General features: G+C 33.6%; 1 protein-coding gene across 5 annotated transcripts in view; it reads left to right on the forward strand.

The window, feature by feature from the left end:
- Positions 1-15303, forward strand: part of LOC123537364 (uncharacterized) — a 109504-nt gene that overhangs the window by 16859 nt on the left and 77342 nt on the right. The window contains exon 1 of one of the 5 annotated variants that reach the window (XM_045321057.2): positions 4820-4972. The exons of 2 other annotated variants lie outside the window; for them this stretch is intronic. The gene's annotated coding sequence lies outside the window, so the exon portion shown is untranslated. Of the gene's footprint in view, positions 1-4819; positions 4973-5187; positions 5522-7454; positions 8009-15303 lie in introns of those variants that run through there. 2 more of the 5 variants (XM_045321060.2, XM_053529063.1) reach the window with 2 other exon arrangements.

Here is a 15303-nt window from a genome sequence, read left to right on the forward strand (position 1 = left end):
CTATGCACGTGATCTTTAAGATCCAGTGCAAGTGCTTAATTTCTTTATTTCAATTCAGATTGCTTCCAGAATGAAACAGAAGAAAATAGCAAACTGCGAGGCCTTCTGGGTTAATAGGTGAAAATGCGTAATTACATGCGTCACCCCACCACCCACTGCTTTTGGTTCGAAATTTCACTTGTGGTGCACGAATATTTCCTGTGAGGAATCCCTGCCAGCTTGCTTATAGAAGTGGTAAAGGGGAGGGGGGCTGGGTTCCACCGAAGTGCTGCCAGGTCTGCCTGAAATAGTGTTTAGAGGAGCATAATGTATGTCCATTCTTTCTGAACTAACTATTGAACTAAAGAATGATATTTTACATGTTCTAATCTATAAACCTTTACCCTGCTAAATTTCTAAAATGGACTGGTCCATCATTCAATTTGGGCAATACCACTTATTATTCGAAGGAGTGTTCAATGAAAATTTACTGACTGAATAGCGAACTGTGCAAACCATGATCAGTCTGCATGGAAGTGAAGGCTGATCTTAGTCTGCACTGGTTGCAAAGGCAGAAATACTTGCTGCCAGCAGGCTAAAGGTTAAATTATGAATAAGGCAAACAGCAAATCACATTTCTAAAAACAAATCCTAGATGAAGAGGCTGTAGATAGTCTGTATCAGTGGATATATTGACAGGTCAGAAATGCCACAAATTGCCGATTCCAGAAGTTTCATGAGCGGAAATATTCACGAATGGCTGAAAATTGTGCCTTACCCTTACTTCACTATTACGGCGTATCTCGGTGAACTTGGAAATTCACAAAGAATGATATTGAAATTTATGAACATTTCCACATTACAAACTTTTCCACTTGTACAGTAGTTACAGGAACGTATTTTTGAAGTGAACTGTATCGTACATGGTCATCATGGAATTTTTGCATGTTTCTTGCATGAGAATTATAATTGCTTCAAACAGGCAATGTAGGAATACTCTAATCACAGAGAAAATAACAGAAAATATATGTTTTTGGTTTATTTCGCATAATGCAGCATACATAACCATGACAACATGTACAAAGCTATTGTTATGGCGAAACCAATGGCCTGATGTTTTATGTTTCTGTGGGTTTTCATGCAAGTTGAAGAATCAAAGAAATGCTTAATTCCTTGAGGCATAAATACACTAAATAGCTGGCCTTTCCTTCTGTATGAATATATAGGAAAGAACACTGAAGGACTCATTTTAAATATCCGTAACTTATATTTTCTTGAAGAATATTGTCAGTGCTGAATGAGAATCGAAAGAAAAGTGGGGCTATGTTTTGATGAGAGAAAAGTATCTTCAGTTAAACAAATATCCTTTGAAATCAGTAAAAAAAAATGAGACCTCAAATTGTAGTGTAGACTGGCTCCAATCCTTTTGTTTGTTCTGTCATATATAATATGTTTTCTTCATTAAAAGAGAAAGTAACTCCAGGTTGTTTCTGTTCTAGCATTTTTATTGCCCCTGGCTTCAAACATAGGTTAATTAAGCCATCAGATAAAAATGTGCTATTTTAGAGGCTTCAAATTTACTTTTTAAAATGTTTGCAATATTTATAAAGAAAAAATAACTGCCTGCCATTACATAACTGAAGTACTGTTGAAAAAAGGCATTAAACTTAAAATCAAAGAATATTGACAACTAGTCTGCTAAGATAGTAGAGTATTTTAAAAGTCAGTGTGATAGTTTGTTTTGTTTATAATATAACATGTTAAAAAAAAAAACATTTAATTTCACGTAATTTTTTTAGAAAATTTCAAATGTATGGTAATCAAGGCTTGTGTAGCGGACAGATTTAAGATTATTTTTTATTTGACAAACCTTCGATTTTTCTCTTGTAAAGTTTTAGATTTTTTTGTTCATATTTCAGGAAGACTAAAAATTCCCTTTGTACATGTAATTAAGCGGTATTGAATGTTTCATGAAAATTTCAAGTACAAAATTAGAGTTTAGGTAATTTCAGTGGCAGAAAATTGCTGCAATTTATTCTTTAAAAAATGGAGTCTAAAAGCTGAATCTGGATTTTACGTAGAAAGTTTTACAATCTTGGGAAAAAATGTTCAAATTTTAAGAACTATCAAATGCTAAGAAAGCAAAAGGTGGGTATATAGTGGGATATCTTCAGGGAAATTATCAGTTTATTTAAAGGCACTTGATGCAGTTTCTTGTACGAGAGATGGAGCAAAAATTTCCCATTAACACTATTTGTTCAAACTTTGTATATGAACACAGAAAAATGCAAAAACAATCATAGGTCATCGTGCTTGTTCAAGAGTTATCTGCCCTTTATAATACTGGATTTTTCTTTAAATTTGCATATTAAAGGGCAGATAACTCTTGAACAAGTATGGTGACCCTTTGATTTTTTTCATAATTCTGTTTCTAATATGGCACTGTGTTCATATACAAAGTTTGAACAAATTCTATTACTGGGAATTTTTTTTACCCAAAACTGCCGCATGCGTCCTTGAAAGTTCTTTTCAGTCATAGCTATGGATTTTAAAATTTCAATTTTTTAAACTACTCATATGATATGTAAATGTACATGAAGGAAAGAAACTTTTAAGGATCACAATTTTTTTAGAGTTACAGCCCTTCCCAAACTTGAAAAGAAAAACCCGTTATGTGTAAACATTTTTTCCGAAGGGCCCCTGTAGATATAAGTCGCAAGGAGACAAGCAAAATGCTTTAGTTATCCAGAGTTCTGCGTAGGACCAAATGATTGCACAAGTAAACCCAGAGTGCTGGAGTGAGCAGTGTTTCACTGTTTGCGAATTATTATGATGGTGCAAAATATAGAAATTCGAAGCCTGCTGCAATGTTTTTTGCTCATTTAAGTTGCCAGCCTGTATTTATAGCTCATTGAAATCCCCTTCTAAACCAGAACCCTTGAATACTGGAAACTGTTCCTGAAGAAAATTTTTTCAGTCCCGAAATTCAAGCTTCTTATTTCTTTTGAAAAATATACGTGTAAACAAGGAGCCCTCCGCTCCAGAAACCAAACATTTTTTCCAGACTGAATTAACCTCTTTTATTCAGCACAAAATTAACCCTAAAGATTGAACAGTTTTAAGTGTTTCATTACCAGAATGTACTACATTTGGTGGCATAATAATTCCTTGAAACCTTTAACAGTGTTGTTGCTTGGTAATTTTATAACTATCTGTGTAATGTTGCACACATTCTACTGACAAAACCCCTCTGAACCAGAAACACCTCCAAACCTAGCCTGCTTTGGTCCAGAAGCCATATCCAGTTTAGAGGGGTTCACTGTACTTATTAGAGTACTTATATGATACCACAGTCACACATACGGCGCAGGTAGCTACGGATAGAAATGTAGTAATCCGTACTTGAGCCGTACGGGTTGATACGGGTTACTACTTTATGGTATGGCTCAGGTACGGATCGATACGAATTACTACGTTTCTATCCGTGGCTTGACCTAGCTATCCGCGCCGTATGTGTAACTGGGGTGTAAGAAAGAATCAGTCCAAAAGGCTTTGTAAATCAACAGACATGCAGGCTGGTTTTGGCCTGCACTGGTTGCAAAGGTATAATCACTTTTACACATCACTTGCAACAAAATGTAGCACTTATTTGCTATTACTTTCTCATTAATATTCAAGAATTAGAATCATTAAAAATATTGCAAGCCTTAGGGTGATTTAGAATTGAAATTACAAAATCTAGGTAAAAGTTTGTCAACTGTCACATTAGCTAGATTAGCCCAATGGAAAAGTCAAAAAGTCACAAGTTAAGAACTCGTGTGAGGCAAATGTTTTCATGACACTTTGACAGAGGACACTGTAGCCCTTTGTGTGCCACCTCCAATTATATGTGGAAGTTGTCCGATACTTGCAGAGAACACAGAATCCTGAAACAATCTTTCAATTTAACTAGGTGCCATTACATAACTGTAATACTTTTGAAAAACAGCGATTTTATGATCTAGATCAAACTAAGCAATTAACTACCGTTTTCTCATTGAAAAATTTAGTTTTCCTTGCATTTTTCTTCTGCGTTTGAAAAATGTTTATTTTTTTTTAACCATTCCCATCAATTTCTTTCTCAGATTATTCATGTTTTAAGGTTTACATTGGTTTTCCCTTAACTAGGAAACCTTATACTGCCTTCTGTTTAGAAACCAAATGAGCCGCGCCATGAGAAAACCAACATAGTGGGTTTGTGACCAGCATGGATCCTGACCAGATTGCGCATCTGCGCAATCTGGTCAGGATCCATGCTGTTCGTTTTCAAAGCCTATTGGAATTAGAGAAACCGTTAGCGAACAGCATGGATCCTGACCAGACTGCGCGGATGCGCAGGCTGGTCTGGATCCATGCTGGTCGCAAATCCACTATGTTGGTTTTCTCATGGCGCGGCTCAAATGCATTTTTACGATTTCTCTGCAAAATTACATGTAGTTTGCACCAATATTCGATTTCAGGGTTTTTGCATTTTTTTAGCTTTAATGCATATCTGACAGAGAGGTTGCCCAGGTTTAAGATAACTTAAGAAAGTATTTAGCTTCCGTAGTTGGGTTTTGTTATCTATATATTTACTTTCATTTATAAGGAAGAAAAGGAAGAAAATGCTGGTGCAAGCTATAAAATGTTTTTATTTTATCTTGCCCCGTGCCACCTTGTGCGAGTTATCAGTAACTTTAATCTTGTAGTAAGGTAATATTTCGTGCTGTTATTGTATTCGGTTGTAAACCGTTACCGAGGTAATTTACTAATATCTATATTTATATTTACTCAATCGTTGAAAGATTTCCTGCTTCACCTTTATGGATCGTAAGTATTTACACATTTGGGGTGTTCGAAATTTTAATCTTTCGTTGATAAAAGATAAAAACTTAGTTGCGTTATAGTTTGGATCGTGCCAAAATTGAAACTTACAATCGACTTTTGGGATGTTTATAAGTTTTATCAACAAAAGGTAAAAACGTTAGTTTGTAATTTGAACCTAGCTTTTAAAGAAACTGTTTAATAGTATACAAGCTTTATGTGCTTTGTAAACTTATGATATATAATAGAAAGTTTGTATGTCGTCTGCAGCTGCCGTATGCTTGAGTAATTGTCAAAAGAAAATTTTTGTTTGATGTATTTGTGTATACAGGGAGTTAAAAAGGGGAAAAGGGGTCTTCGTAGATATAAGGTAAATAAACGTTAACTTTTCAATTATATTGAAAGGACATGAAGATTTTCTTTAGAAATCCTGATGAATTAAGTATGTTTATAGTATAAAGTTACCGCGTGGCCTAGTGGTAGCTTATTTGTAGATGGAAAATTACATATTTTAACAAAGGGTCTCCACTTCCTGTCATGTAAAGGTGTTGTAAACTACTGAAAAATTTTTTTCAAAGCCTTTAATCCATGTGACTTAGTTTGTATAGATGTCATTAATTCTCGTTTAGTCGATAGAAAGGTCACAAAGGATATTTCTTTTCGGATGCATATGTAAAGACCTACATCAGGAAAATAAAAGGTATGATCTTGTCGGGGATTGCTTAATGAATAATTGATGAGGAATATTGTTTGTTTTGTGAGGATAAATATACAAACATTACTAGATATATTTGTTGTGTTTAATTAAGGTTTTCTTTTATCTGAAAAGTACTATCTCCCACAAGACTTACGAACATGTGATTGTGCGACACACAAGGAAAGAAAAGTAGGAGTTACATCTATATATATATTTGATGATTACCCTAAGTCTTACTTTCATTAGAAAAATATTTCCTGTGTACTTATTACAGTTTATTAAAAAGATAAAAGTTTGCATGGTCGTATGATCATATGAAGATTGTAAAAATTATTAACTTTTTTAAAAAGCACTGCTGTTAAATTTTTTGTGTGTAAAATATCATTAATTTTGTTTCTTTATCAAAGAATTATAAATACCTGCTTGGAGGCATTTGTTTTTTTTTGTGTAAGTATAACATTACAACTTTCTTCTATTTTAAATCTTTAACTCCTATCAATATTAATTCTTGCATGTATGTACAATATATATATATAAATATGTATGTAAATGTATATATATATATATGCAACAAAGTTTTGTTTTTAGATATAGATGCAGGTTGTTGATGAAAAAATACTACACTAAGTGACAAAACATTTTACTAAATGTCTATAGGGTTAATTTGAATATGTGGCAAAATATGATAGAATAAATTAGATTGTTTTAAAGTTAATCACAGATATTGAATTTATTGATCACAATGTTATAAGATCTTTTGATTGATATTATAGGCAATATTTATTATTCCATTAAATGTTATTGTGATTGAAAAGATTGGCTGTTTTCCGAATCATAGATGTTGTAGTCTTTTTTTATAAGTGAGTGATATACTCGGTAATAAAAGAAAAGCTGATCAATAATCATATTTAACTAAGTTGTTGTACTGCGTGGACATGTAGCGTTGATGGAAACTGATAAAATACTTGTTTTTCCGTTCCTAGCCTATGTTTACCTACTTGACAGCGCAGATTCCAAGTATGTGTCCCAAAGTTCGTGTCGTCGTTAGCGATCGCTCCCTGGCAGTCGTATAGTGATATAGATGCGTAATGCTCGGCTTTTACTAATAGTTCTCATGTTTTCCAATAATTTAGAAAGATGCATGATAAAAGGTGCTGTCACATTGTTATAGTTTAATATTCGTAGATGGGATGGCAGTATATAGTTGTAGAAAAATATTGGTATTGTGCTTTCTGCAGGAACGATTCATATAAACGTTGATTTGCGTCATTATTTAATTCACGTAAGTAAATTGATGGACTCAGGAGAGGCTTTGAAGGGAAGTTTATTCTGGAGATAAAGTTTCTTACTTTGTACGAGGAAAGAAATTTACTATATATGGTTACTGAGGAAGCAAAGTTTTTTGTACTTTTTAAGAAGTGGCGTTTATTTATCTCTCACATAGTTTGTTATATCGTGAAATGGTTAGTACTAAACTTGGTAATTATTAAGTAGCTAAATTTATAAATTGTAAGTACTATAGGTTATGTTTATGTTTGGTTTTGTATTGCATTGAAACTGTATTTTACATAATTTTCTGTACATTTGATATGAAAGTACATCTGTATTGTTTTTTTTCTTAGGTAATGTTTTGACAGAAAGATTTATACGAAGATAGTGTTAAGTTTATATGTGTATAAAATTTCAATAGTAATAAGCACATTTTTGTTTTTTGTAAAAACTCAAATTTTTTAATTTGAAATGTTAATTGATTGGATATCTAATGTCTTTTTTTGTGCGTGCCATTTAGATGCATTTCAATAATCCTGTATTTAAAATGATTGATTTTTTTATATAAACAAGGCAGAAAATTTGAATTAAGATGATTTACATAGATGCAACAATATTTACTTAGTAAATTTGCATTTCAAAGGGTCTGAGTAAGTGGTGTGAAGCAACAAGGCTTTCATTTTAAGATCAATAAATGTTGTTTATTATTTCGATTGAAAATTGACATACGAGACTTTTTAACGCTGGTCGTCCTTTGTGCAACTTTGAAGATGTAATGAGTGCATTGAGATTAAACCGGATAATTGACTCACGGGTAACCAATTATATTGATTTTATTTGGTTAAAATATCCGAAAACTTATATACAAGACAGATCAATAAATACGTTTGTATTAATAATTGCGCTTTTTAAGAATTTATGATTTATCAAGAGCTTGTGGTTTTTCCGTCGACAATAGTTTGAGTTAAAAGAAGGAGCGGGTCACCGTTTGATGTGGTGTTTACCTGGGTATAACCGAAACTCGACAATCTTTTAAACGTGTAGCAGATAGATCAGTAGTAAGTATTTTATGCATACATGTGTATAAGTGACTGTACGCTATTTTTGGGGACCATGTGCTTCTTTTGTCCGGGTAGGTGAAACTTGAGATCCCGAAAATTTAGGGAGTTTTAAATGTGTACAAATTTAAAAGGAAATATGCATAGGGAGCTAAAATGTGTGGTAAGTTTAAACTTTAAGTAGATAAAGTTAGATAAGAAAAGGGTGTTAGTTTCTTTATTTTCTTTTTTTTATGGTGAATTCTTTTTAAATGGGATGTCTTCATAAAGGTAGGGCTGAAATTGTTAGTAATACTATATAATATGCAACTATTGTCTTTGATTTCATGTGGTTAATTCGGAAAACCATCATTATAAGTATCATATCAAAAGTACATTTAAGTGTTTTAAGGATAAATATAATGCTTAGGTCATACTATGAGCACTATGAAAGCTGTGGGAGAAATTTTGAATGGAAGTTTTATATATTTGTTGGGTCATGTTTTAAGAACTAGAAATCCCCCCATAATTGCTGTTTTTTGCTTTACTCAAGGAATTTTACTCCAGTAAATTTAAATGATTTCAAAAGTGTATAGTTAACTCTGGAGACTTTACTTCCAAACATAGGTATAGTAGTACTATTTTTGATAAAAAGTTTATTTTTCATTGTAATGTAGATGCAATAGATAATTTAAGAATATTCTAGAAAGAATTTTGGGTCAGTTTTCAATAAAAAAAGTTTGAACACTAAAAACAGTATTTTATTTTTGTTGTAAATCTTTGCATCCAACTCATTTTCTTGCAGTTTTAGACAGGGGTGCTAGCTTTATTTGTGACTACTCCAGTCATAATCTGCTATTTCCATTTCAATGTCTTCCTGTGTCTCATATAAGGATCATTTTTTTAACATTAATAAATATAACTTTTTTTGTATATTGTTGGATTTTTAGCTCACCTGAGCACTTCTGAATTATAGTAATTTATGTTAGCTCAATTGTGATGAAAGTTTAACCTTTAGCCTTCTGGCAGCAAGTTATTCTGCCTTTGCGACCAGTGCAGACCAAGATTAGCTGGCACATAATATGTGCAGGCTAATCATGGTCTGCACTGTTCGCCATTCAGTCAATAAATATTCAGTGAACACCCCTACAAATAATAAATGGTATTGCCCAAATTGAATGATGGACCAGTCCATTTTAGAAATTTAGCTGGGTAAAGGTTGAAACTTACTTGAATTTTCTGAAGTCCTCTCCCTGGAAAAATTAGTACTGGTGTCATGAGAAGGTGTGATCGTGACCCCATAGTTTGAACCCATGACCTCTGGGTTGAGCAGCCGCTTACCACTAGACCACTGCTCCCCCTGAGCACTTTTAATTGTGCACAAAATGCTCTAGGTGTGCTGTAGTGATCACTGCCATGGTAGTATATCCCCCCCCCACCCCCCCACCCCCCTTTTGAAATCATTCATTTTCCGATTGAACATTGATGAAACTTGGCGTGGATCTTCCTTGGATGGCCTTTTTTTTTTGAAGTTGTTCAGATGGTTTCCTGCTGTTTTTTCGTTGAACATTTTGCACAAAAATTAACATTACCGCAATAGGGCATGACCTTTTTCTGTATTTATATAAGAGATTCTCCATGTTAGAAAATGCTGACTAATCAAAAGACACAAAGGTTATTGTTCCAGTTTGTCAGACAAAAAAGTGGCCACCAGAGGATAAAAGTCACTTTCCATATGATGACTTTAAAAATCTTTTTGCCAAATTTCAGTATAATTGACGGAAATGTGACTATATCTTTCTACCAAATTTGTTCGGGTTGTCTACTCATAAAATCTTACATTAGCAATTATTTTTTTTTAAGTAGTACATTATATCAAGCTTGTTTCTACAAACAGACTTTGAATGGTCATCAATTTCTTTTGGTTTCTTTAGAAATGATATACAGGAGAACCATGTTTTGATTTACTCAGTGAAGAGGTTATATGCCAGTGAAATAATTTCCAGATAGCCTGTATAAGTTATAACTTATTCTGACTGTTTAAATTTGTTCAAACACGATTCTGCTGTATAGTATTTTGATTCTATTATGTCTTTTGTACAAAAAAGCTGTTGTAATATGGAAACACTATTTCTTGGTAAATGTATTGCATCAGTTGATAGGCTGACATGACATCAACATGATTATTAAAACCCTTAGCCTGCTAAATTTCTAAAATGGACTGTTCCATCATTCAGTTTGGGCAATACCATTTATTATTCGAAGGGGTGTTCACTGAAAATTTACTAACTGAATAGCGAACAGTGCAGACCATGATTAGCCTGCATGAATGTGCAGGCTGATCTTGGTCTGCACTGGTCGCAATGGCAAAACCAATCGCCGCCAGCAGGCTAAGGGTTAAAGAATGTGGAATAATTTACAAGTGTGTAGACATCTAGTGACGCATTCTGTGCCCCTTTGCTTGAAATAAGTATAACACTCATGTCTAAATATATTATTTTGACTTTGAAACTCCTTTGTATAGAATGATAAATCAAATAGATAGCCATGTGGTAAATTAATAAATTACTCTTCCAATTTAATTACTTGCAGTTTTAAAAAGTTCAGCTTGTTGTACAATGTCATATAGGAAATTGGAACTGTTGTCACTAGGTGCTTGTGCATCTTACTTTCTGTGAGAACTGGTCCAAAGGTAAAAGGGCACAATATTCTAGTCTTAAATATAGTGCAGGACACCTTTGGTAACAATGCCTAGAAAATATGACTTTGGAGGAAGGTTTATCAGATATATTATATACTGACACTATTTTAGGTCCATTATTATGTTCTTGATGCATTATGGGTCTTAAATGCTCCACCAGGAAGTGAATTAGGATAGTTCCCTGTTACAGTTTAAGGGCATTGGTACCTAGAAAAAGATTTAGCGATCGACTGTTCCGCATTGTATAAAACATTTTTTGTCCCTCGTGTACATTTGTTGTAGCATTTATGGTACAATACGAATGCACCTACCAGAAAAGTAGAGCATGCTGGCTCCCAGTTTCAGTTTCAGGGTATTGGTTGGTTACTTAGAAAAAAGGGTTTGGGGAAGGTATATGGGTCATTGTTTTAGGGCGAAATGCTGAAAAAAACCAGCTTCCTTATAGGCTTTTAGAATGCAATTATGCTTTTAACCTTTGAATTTTCATATCAGATTTTGTAGTAGAAGAAGACATTATAACCTTCATATTATTAAGGTGCTTGTTCTTAAACTTTTTATGTCTTCTGTTTGGTAGATTAATTGTATGATAATTGAATATTCGAGAGGAAAAAAAACATCAATTTTATGTAAGAATGTTACATTTTAAATTACTCTTAAGGGAATTTACGTTACTGAAACTGTTTTAACAGTTTTAAAATTTGATTAGTATCAAGCAAAGTGAAAAAGGAAATAACCTAAAAAAAATTTAATGGCACTTATAATCATGATTTTATGGCATTTAATATTTTTTTTAGTGTCAAAAAAATTGTGAGTTTTGATGAAAAAAAAATGGTTTTGAAAATGAAAAACAATTCTTTGATATTTTTTTGTAGGTTTCAATCTTATTAGTAAGAATTTCATTTAAATCTTTAAAATTTCATTTAAAAAGTTACTTTAATGTTTAAAATAATTGCAGAAAATCCGCCCTTTAGTTTCAATGTATGTTTACTTGTCCGTACTGGCGTTTGCCAAAATGTGTATATCATAAATTGTATGATGTAGCGTTTTGCTTTGACAATTTATTCTACTTGTTAATACTTTGTTGTAATGTTTTGAATCATTTCAGAGTAAATTCAAATCAAGATATAAATCATTATAAATAATTAATAAATTAAGAAATAATATAGCCAACACAGTTATTTTTCATTGAATAAAGTCATTGTTTATTGTTTAGTTGTGTATTATTATATCACACGAGCGTGTTGAATAAAATCACTACAAAGTAATTGTATCATGAAGGCAAAGCCTGAGTGACAGCCCTAAGCAAAGCCTGAGTGACAGCCCTAAGTGATATAATAATACGCATCGAAACAACAATGATTTTATTCAACAAGAAATTATTTTCGATTCTAACACAATATCATAGTTTTATCAACATCCTTGAAGACATTTCTTTTTCCAGTGTGTGAGCCTGCCTGCTTAGCACAATAAGGAGAGCACAGATCTACAGATCTTGGCGGTCAGGAATTCGATCCCCGGGCGGGGCGTATGTTCCCTGTGACGATTTGATAAATGATATTTTGTCTGATACATTCGTCCTCCACCTCTGATTCATGTGGGGAAGTTGGCAGTTACTTGCAGAGAACAGGTTGTACTGGTACAGAATCCAGGAACACTGGTTACATTACATAACTGAAATACTGTTGAAAAATGGCGTTAAACCCAAAATGAACAAACAAATTTTCCAGTGCACCATTATGACATACCTCTTGTCTTGTATATTGCCTAATGTCAGTCCCTCATTGTACCCCCGACAACAAAGCTGCAAGTGGGGATATACTGGTTTCAGGTTGTCTGTCTGTCTGTAGACACAATCTTGTGGGCACCAACTCTCCTCATCCCCTTGACACAGTTTAATGAAACTTCACAAAAGCGATCTGTTACAACAGTAGTTGTGCATGATGCATATTAGGTTATTTCAAAAAAAAATTTTGCAGAGTTACAGGACTTTGTTATTTGTTACTATGCTATATACATAGACACAGTCTTGTGCGCACCTACTCTCCTCATCCCCTTGATACAATTTAATGAATTTTCACACAAGTGATCAGTAACAACAGTAGTTGTGCATGGTGCATGTTAGGTTCTTTCAGGAAAAAAATTTTCAGAGTTACAGGACTTTGTCAGATTTTTGTTACTGTACTATATAATCTGCACAGTTATGGGACTTTATTTGTTACTATATAGATAGAGTCTTATACATACAGTCCACATAATAATGCAATTTTGTGTGCATCAAATTGCAATGTACTGTGTCAGTGCGTGCGGGAGATACATTCATCACCTTCAGTGATAGCTCTAGTTAGACTAGTGCTCACAAATCCAGATGGGGCTGTTGTTTCAGGTAGTGGACTTGTACTGACAGTCGGAAATTTCTGTTCAATAATAAAGTTTTTCACTATGCAATTTTGGCATTCTTCGGCATAAACCAGGTGCTCATATGGGCTTACCAATGCAGAAAATGCCATACAGTAATATGTTATCTCATGGAAATTACCGATTGGTGTTGCAGGTCCACAGCATACAACATTATGTAACTGCTTGAAATTACCAGTTGGTGTTGCGGATCCACAACATACAACATTAAGTAATCGCATGGAAATTACCGATTGGTGTTGCGGGTCAACAACAATTGCATGGAAATTACTGATTGGTGTTGTGGGTCCACAACAATTGCATGGAAATTACTGATTGGTGTTTCAGGTCCACAACATAATTACTGATTGGTTTTGCAGGTCCACAACATACAACATTATGTAATCGCATGGCAATTACCAATTGGTGTTTAGGTCCATTAGCCTAAAGACATCACCCAGTCTTGATGGAGAAAGATGTTTCTTAGGCTGAATATCACTATTGATGGACAGTTGTGTACATTTTTCATACTATATGACTTCACTTTTTAGAAAATGAGCTTGCTCCTCAAAAGTAGACTAGAAGCCCAGGTTTAACATAAAAAATCTTGTACTCCGTTTTGAAAGTTTTAAAACTGTTCTTTATTCACTGTTTTGATTGTTTTTAAAGTTGCAGGTTTCCAAGCAATTTGTTTTGGAAATCGCATTATATTTAAATTGCATGCAATTTCACTGTAATTGTTTGAGTATAGAAAATGAGTTATGTTTTATAAATGTTAAAATTTGTGCATTCGGAGAGATTTCATTCAAACTGTTCACAATGATTAAAGATATGAAAGAAAAAAATAAAGCTCACAAGTTGTATTATGACCCTGAAAAATACGTGTATTCAGTCACCTTAGGGAATTTAGCTGCAGGATACTTGTTAATATTTAATCATTAAATAAACTTAAAGTATTGTATCATTTCGAGCAATACAGTCGCAAAAATAAAGCAGCATAAGTCTTTCGAGAATTCAGCCTATGTAGTTTCTGTTGTATGTAGATTTTTTTAGTAGTAATAAAGAGTATATTATAAAATGATCTTTCATGCCTGCCGATGTAAGACAGGTTTTTCCTAAACACGAGGGACAGAGTGGAATGGAAAACTGAGTGCTAGTGAGTTTTTTTTAATCCACGCTGTCCTAAGGGCTGGGAAACACCTGCCTTACTCATGCAGGCATGCCACATCATTTTTCTTGCCTACCATTTATATTATTGCAACGTTTTTCAGATATATTGTAAACCAAACTTTACTCATACACTATGATGTCAAATTATGACATCATTTCAGATTATATTGTAAACAAAACATAACTCATACACTATGATGTCGAATTATGACATCATTTCAGATATATTGTAAACCAAAAATCACTCATACACTACAAGGTCAAATCATAACGTCAGTATGCACAAGTGCTTGATCTTCTACCTGGACAACCTTGTTCTTTCTTGATAGGTGGGCAAGAATATACAGTTACCTATCATGTGCAAAAGCACAGTGGAGAAGGTCACTTACCGGATGCATACCAACATCAAATTAGCATTAATTGGTTTTCAGAGTCATTTTGGAAGACTTTAACCCTTAGCCTACGGACTGGTCCATCATTCAGTTTGGGCAGTACCATTTATTATTCAAAGGGGTGTTCACTGAAATTTTACTGACTGAATAGCGAAAAGTGCAGACCATGATCTGCATCAGGATTTTGCAGGTCTTGTGTAGGAAAAATTAAATGCAGATATATGTAACTATGTTAAGGTACAAATGTGATCTTAGGTAATTGTGTTTAGAAATGTACCAGGGAGCATGCACAATCTGATGTATCTCTCCCTAACATCTGTGCACGACCTCATCAGCAACACTGTACTTGCCTATGGCAGTTTTCCAAGGACTTCAAATGAAGGAGCTGTCACAATGTGTGGGCTCAGCATGAAACAATTCTATCTTGTTCTCTATTCATATACAGTTACAATAGTTTTGCTCTGAGCACTCGAAATTATTATGTATTTGTTATTGAGTTATGTGACTATTTTTCGTTATTATCTCATAATAGCCACAGCTGTGATTTTATATTCAGAATCAATTCTTCCTTTTTTTAAAGAAGTTCAGTATATACATCATTTAGTCCATCTTGAGATCTCATTTGTGAGTGTGCAGAAATGAGTTTTGACAATTTGTACTATAGATTGAAGCATTACAGTGTTTGACTGAAACCACAACATAGTTTTGACAAATTGTGCTATAGACTAAAGCATAACAGTGTTTTACTGAAACCACAACATAGTTTTGACAAATTGTACTATAGACTGAAGCATAACAATGTCTTACTGAAACCACAAAATA

Source organism: Mercenaria mercenaria, chromosome 17 (assembly GCF_021730395.1).
Source record: "Mercenaria mercenaria strain notata chromosome 17, MADL_Memer_1, whole genome shotgun sequence".
NCBI classification, from domain to species: Eukaryota; Metazoa; Mollusca; class Bivalvia; order Venerida; family Veneridae; genus Mercenaria; species Mercenaria mercenaria.